The following is a 7,578-nucleotide window of genomic DNA, read 5'->3' as shown; positions in this document are numbered from 1 at the left end:
TCATCTCCACATGCTCCTCAGCCCAAACGGTCCTCCCCATCACACAGTCCTCTCTGCCACTGTCTGGGAGAAAAGGAGGCACCACTCAGGAGCCTCAAGATGCAGGTGTGACACTGCTCTGTGACTCTCACTGACAAAGGTCACAGTGAGGGAGGCACATGGGACCTGCCGAGGGGGGCTGGCTGTGGCTTCTCCAGCACGGCAGGGGGGATGGGAAGAACTGAGATATGACCACAGAAGGGCTGGAAACCTTGAGATTAGCATAATGAAACCAATTGGGAGGGGAAGAGCGGAATCTGTTCCACACTCAGACCTCACGTAATGGATCGTGGGGAAAAGCTGTCCAATACACACTGGAGTAGTATGTACTCCAGATCATGTCATGGCTCTACGCAGGAGGGTCAGACGCTTTGGGGGAGGGCTCTCCCCTACTCACAGGCTCCTCAGCATTCTTGGGTATACTTTTCAATCCTTATATAGTGTTTCTAAGCACATATCCTGGGATGCAAGAGCCCAGCATAGGGCTTCCTCTGAACTCAGATCTTGGGACTCACACAAGGTGTCATTTCCCTTTTCTCTCCCTTTTAGATTCTAGCCAACGCAGAAACAAGTTGTCCTGGACTCGCTGGGCTTCCTATTTCCTAAAGGATATGGCCTGAGTTCAATTCCCAGGAACCACATGGTGGCTCACAACCATCTGTAATGGGGTCTGATGCCCTCTCCTGGTGTGTCTGAAGAAAGCAATGGTGGTGTACTCACATACATAAAATAAATAAATATATCTTTAGAAAAAATGCTGTGTGGCTCGTGCCTTTAATCTCAGCACTCGGAGACAGAGGTCAGGTCTCTGAGTTTAAGGCCAGCCTGGTCTACACTGTCAGTTCCAGGACAGCCAGGGCTACACAGAGAAACCCTGTCTTGAAAAACAAACAAAAAGAGGCTATGGCCTTTGCTCCATGACACACCCCTGGCGGCGGCTGGGGCTTTCAACATACCCGTCTTGTTTTTCTCTGTAAAACTTGAATAAAATTGTTCACAAGCTTCCATCCCACTCTGTTTTCTAATTATTTTACTAATGAGAGCAGGAGTCAAGGCTCACCCACAGTTTCTTAGTAACAGGGCTACCCTCCAATAAAGGCTGAGGTCCCCTCAGAGGCTGGGCAGGCGACACGCAATGCAGGCTTCTGGAAGTATATCCGGGGAACCTCTTTGATCCCTGGAAAGAAGATGGAGACCATGTCCTTCCATGCAGATTGTTCCTCTTCCCCAAACAGCAAGAGCTTGCACAGTGCTCAGAATCCTTAGTGCAGACGAGGAAACGCACCTCCCCAAAATCCGAGGTCAGAAGTCGTTAGTGGTGGAGTTAGGACTACTTGATAAAACAAAGGCTTGGCACGAAAGGGCCACCGGTGAGCCTGAGACACTCACACACTCCTGGTTATTGCAAAACATCAGGTCGGAATGGCAGGCTCTATTGTGGCTCAAGTGGTGACCAATCTCGGGGCTTTACACAAGAAGTTTGGGTCCAAGCTTGAATGAATGTCCACATTGGAAACTAGAAAAATTAAGTTCTGATTTTATTTTTTAAATCCAGCATCAAATGCCAGATATTAATATGAGGTGAGTGAGCAGCCAAGACCACCTGAAGACTCATGGATCTATAAATTTTGAAAGATTAAGGAACCATTATGTACGGGCACAAGACCCCTGGCCCCCTCTAGTGGACATTTAGTGTATTCCAATTATGCAGGTTTTCCGACTCTGGGCTGCAGTTTTTGAAGTGGCCACTAGAGAGAGCCATGTTCTGTTTTGAAATGGCAAGCTAAACGTTCAAAGCTATAAAATGTACTGTTTGTTAGCATTTTGCCCGAGCTCCACCCAGCAGTTACCTGGCAATAGCCAGGCGTGCCCGACTCATTACAGGGAATGCTTGCCCCCTCTTTTCTCTCTTGCCCTTGCCTTCCTGCCTCTACTATTCTGTTCTTCCTCTCTCTCTCTCTGTCTCTGTCTCTGTCTCTACTACCCTCTTAACTCCCCTCCCCGTGCCTTGAATCAACTCTACTCTACACTACACCATCATGTGGCTGGTCCCTCAAGGGGAAGGGATGCCTTAGCTTGGGCCTGAGGAGGCACCCCCTCCCCCGCGCCATACCTGACTATACCTCCACTAAAACATTTCCCCTTCTCTCTTTATCATTTAAAAAACACAACACTGTTGTAAGATTCGAAATCTGACAGGGAAGAGACTGAGAAAAGGAGTTCCCTGTACCCCCTGCACCTCCCACATATTTGTGGCTTAGTACGTTGTTGATGCGTATTCTTTGGACAAGAAGCCAAGAACCTGGAAGCATACTGATGGGGGCCTGGCCACCTTAACACCTCCCACTAACCTCCTCTCAGAATGTCCTAGTTGATTAGAAAGCCTGGCTAGGCCGCCGATTGGGCCAACACGCGCAGTAGGCTGTCCTTACTCACGCCTTCTGAGGTGGTACTCAAGCAAGCATGTTTCCACAAGACAGGAGTCTCACGTAGGGAATAAGTTTACATCGAGGAGAGCATAGGTGGTCTCTTCTCACCCTGTTCCCGGCCTCCCACTGGGACATCAGAGAGCCTGGTCTGACTGCAGGCTCAAGCTATAAGGAACAACCCCCGCCTGTGTACCGTGCACGGACCCGGATCCTTTTGCATAGCCACTAACCTGTCTCATACCAGGGCCTGAAGTCTCTTTAGAGCTCCAGCTGTACTATCGCCTGGGGTATATGTCTACCCGAGGCAGCAATAATTCTTGCCATAAACTGGTAACCCACTACAGTCCTCCTCAGTGTCCCCTTGAACCACCATATCTGAACTCCTTCATTAATATACTCCACACCAGTCCAGGTTATCTAGCGTGCCTTCAGGTCAATTAAGATATCTGTCACACTAACACGGATGCTGGTCAACGGTAAAAGACATGATCCACAGTCTAAAAAAATCAGGCAACCCCCCTTCAGCCCTTTCTCTGGAACCAAAAGTTAAAAACAAAACAAAGAACCTTGCTGTGCTATGGTCTCACAGCCACTTTCCATCAAAGCTACAAAAGAGAGTTACTGCTCCACCCAGCACTTGACTCCACGTGGAGTCATGCAGACTAAATTTGATTGTCCTAAGAAATAAATCACTAGGGCCTTTTCAGTATGAAATGAGCTCAAGACTCATCAGAGTCACCAGGCGTCTCTCCCCTGGCTGGAGGGACCAGGCCTTTTTCCTCTGCTGGCCTCATTCATGTCTTAGAGCTCGGAGGGTTGAAAGATTACAGATTGCCTATAATACGAAAGAATCTACCTTCAGGAAAGGTAGCAGGCTCAAGCCCCAGGATAGCCCTCAAGCCCCAGGATAGCCTTCAAGCCCCAGGATAGCCCTCAGCTAGGCAAGGTTTTACATCCCGAACCAGCAGCATGGGGAGCTTGGTGCAAGGGTTCCTGAAGAGCATGACGAACAAACTCGGGAGTCCCAGCCTGTGGGCAAATGAGGGCAAGAATTTCTCACAATCAGGGGCATTAAAATCCACTCTGCAGTATCTGTTAGGCTCACCTGCCATTCCGCCTTTTCTCCAGGCTGCAGTTCCTGTCTGCAGGATCAGAACTTAAAGATCACAATGCGGGGAGCCAGGCAGCTCCACAGCCCTCTGTGCACAACCCACCAGGAGAGAGTGATCTCCCAGCATCACTATCACTTTTGAGAGCTGAGGTGAGATCTCCACTTTCTCTCCAATATTTGTCTGGAGGGGAACAGTTAGGAGTGCACAGGGCATACCATCCGTGGAGCCAAGCAGCTCCCCAGCCATCTGCACACAGATCAAGTCAGAAGAGAGTTGGTCTCCCAGGAGTACAGACACAGGCTTACAGGTTCACAGGAGGGACAAGCTCCAGCCAGAGACAGCAAGACCAAATAACACCAGAGATAACCAGATGGTAAAAGGCAAGCACAAGAACCCTACCAACAGAAACCAAGGCTACTTGGCAACATCAGAACCTAGTTCTCCTACCACAGCAAAACCCAGATACCCCAAACACACCAGAAAAGCAAGAGTTGGATTTGAAATCACATGTCATGATGTTGATAGAGGGCCTTGAAAAGGACATAAATAACTCCCTTAAAGAAATACAGGAGAACACAGGTAAACAAGTGAAGGAACTGAACAAAACCATCCAGGGTCTAAAAATGGAAGAAGAAACGAAGTGAGATAGGAAACCTTGGAAAGAATTCAGGAGTCATGGATGCAAGCATCAACAACAGAATACAAGAGATAAAAGAAAGAATCTCAGGTGCTGAAGATTCCTTAGAAAACATTGACTCAACAGTCAAAGAAAATGCAAAATGCAAAAAGCTTGTAACCCAAAACATCCAGGAAATCCAGGTCACAATGAGAAGACCAAACCTAAGGATTATAGGTATAGAAGAAAGCGAAGATTTCCAACTTAAAGGGCCAGTAAACATCTTCAACAAAATTATAGAAGAAAACTTCCCTAACCTAAAGAAAGAGATGCCTATGAACATACATAAAGCCTAAAGAACTCCAAACAGACTGGACCAGAACAGAAAGTCCTCCAGGCACATAATAAACAAAACACCAAATGCACTAAACAAAGAAAGAATATTAAAAGCAGTAAGGGAAAAAGGGCAAGTAACTTATAAAGGCAGACCTATCAGAATTATACCAGACTTCTCACCAGAGATTATGAAAGCTAGAAGATCCTGGGCAGATCTCATACAGTTCCTAAGAGAACACAAATGCCATCCCAGGCTCCTATATCCAAGCAAACCTCTCAATCATCATAGATGGAGAAACTAAGATATTCCATAACAAAACCAAATATACACAATATCTTTCCACAAATCCAGCCCTTCAAAGGATAATAAATGGAAAACCCCAACACAAGGAGTGATACTACACCCTAGAAAAAGCAAGAAAATAATCTTCCATTAACAAACCAATAAGAAGACAGCCACATAAACATAAATCCATCTTTAACAACAATAATACCAGGAAGCAACAACACTTTTCCTTAATATCTCTTAATATTAATAGACTCAATTACCCAATAGAAAGACATAGGCTAACAGACTGGATATGTAAACAGGACCTAACATTTTGCTGCATACAAGAAACCCACCTCAGTGACAAAGACAGACACTACCTTAAAGTAAAAGACTGGGAAAAAAATTTCCAAGCAAATGGTCCCAAGAAACAAGCTAGTGTAGCCATTCTAATATCGAAGAAAATCGGCTATCAATCTAAAGTTATCAAAAAAAAAAATAAGGAAGGATCCTTCATACTCATCAAAGCAAAAATATACCAAGAATAACTCTCAATCCTGAATATCTATGCTCCAAATGCAAGGGCACCCACATTCATAAAAGAAACTTTACTGAAGCCCAAAACACACATTGTACCTCATACAATAATAGTGGGAGACGTCAACACCCCACTCTTATCAATGGACAGATCATGGAAACACAAACTAAACAGAGAAACAGTAAAACTAACAGAAGCTATGAACCAAATGGATTATATATATATATATATATATATAACATTTCATCCTAAATCCAAAGACTATACCTTCTTCTCAGCACCTCATGCTACCTGCTCCAAAACTGACCATATAATCGGCCACAAAACAGGCTTCAACAGATGCAAGAAGATTAAAATAATCCCGTTTATCCTATCAGATCATCAGGGATTAAGGCTGATCTTCAGTAACATCGAAGACATTAGAAAGCCCACACATATGTGGAAGCTGAACAACATTCTTCTCAATGATAACCTGGTCAAGGAAGAAATAAAGAAATTAAAGACTTTGTAGAATTTAATGAAAATGAAGCCACAACATATCTAAACCTATGGGACACAATGAAAGCAGTCCTAAGAGGAAAACTCATAGCTCTGAGTGCCTGCAAAAGGAAACTGGAGAGAGCATACACTAGCAGCTTAACAGCAAATCTGAAAGCTCTAAAACAAAAACAGACAAATACACGCAAGAGGAGTAAATGTCAGGAAACCATCAAACTCAGGGCTGAAATTAACCAAGTAGAAACCAAAAGAACTATACATAGAATCAACCAAGCCAGGAGCTGGATCTTTTTTTTTTTTTTTTTTTTTTGAGACAGGAGCTGAATCTTTGAGAAAATCAACAAGATAGATAAACCCTTAGCCAGACTAACCGGGGGCACAGAGACAGTATTCAAATTAACAAAATCAGAAATGAAAAGGGAGACTTAACAACCGAAACAGAGGAAATCAAAAAAAAAAAAAATTATGAGATCCTACTACAAAAGCCTTTACTCAACAAAACTGGAAAATGTGGATGAAATGGACAATTTCCTAGACAGATACCAGGTACCAAATTTAAATCAGGATCAAATAAATGATCTAAACAGCCCCATAACCCCTAATGAAACAGCAGTCATCAATAGTCTCCTAACTAAGAAAAGCCCAGGACCAGATGGGTTTAGTGCAGAGTTCTATCAGACCTTCAAAGAAGACCTAATACTAATACTCTCCAAACTACTCCACAAAATAGAAACAGAAGGAGCTGTACCTAATTCATTCTATGAAGCCACAATTACTCTGATACCTAAACTATGCAAAGACCCTACAGAGGAGGAGACCTTCAGACCAGTTTCTCTTATGAATGTCTCTGCTTTTGTGTTTGACTTAGCATGCTTAGGAGTAGGCAAACCTATACATGAACATATACAGACTCCCTAAGTAAAATCTTAATGTTTCCTTTCTTGAAGAGAATCATTGCCTTGGAAATGGCTCCCATGCTCACCTTAGCAGCCAGAGGAAAAAAATCTTTCCAGATGTTCTGTCTTTTCCTAGCCATTCTTGGTAGAAAATTGGCTATATCTGGAATTAACTAAAGCCCACAGAGCTGGGTACTGTGAGGGATTTTCCTTAATTACAGTTTTGGACCCTGGAAAAATGTTTTTAATCTGGATTTTTCTGAGGTGATATGATCCATCTTTAATCTAGGCCACATCTTCTAAAGACAGCCTAAATATATAAAGGACATTGAAGATAGTAGACCTTTCTCTGTGTCTGCTTGCCCTACCACTGGCTAGGAAGGTTTTTTATTTTTTATTTTATTTTTATTTTTACTTTTTGTCATTAGAGTCTATTACTTGGAAATTAAGATATATACTAAAGGTATCTGAGACATCCAGTCGCATGGGAGGGACCATGATAGCGTTCTTCAGCTTTCCACAGGTAGACAGCCATGGTTGGACTAGGTGAACCACAGCCTGTGTGTGTGTGCGTGTGCGCGCGCGTGTGCGTGTGCGTGTGCGTGTGCGTGTGCGTGTGTGTGTGTGTGTGTATAAAACATAGCAGGGATTCATTTTATCAGCTCTGTTCATCTGGAGAACTTTTACTAATGTAGCTGTCTATTTGTTATTGTTGTTCTTATGTTGGTTTTACTGACCAACTGAGGACAATGTGCTAACTAACAAGAGTGCCTCACAGTGTCTGTCAGGTGTTTCCTGCTTTGCTCTGAGCCTTGTCTCATAACCCACAGGTGGAAAGTGCTTGCA

Source organism: Apodemus sylvaticus, chromosome 5, assembly GCF_947179515.1.
Source record: "Apodemus sylvaticus chromosome 5, mApoSyl1.1, whole genome shotgun sequence".
NCBI lineage: Eukaryota > Metazoa > Chordata > Mammalia > Rodentia > Muridae > Apodemus > Apodemus sylvaticus.
Note: the sequence above shows the minus strand (reverse complement) of the source record.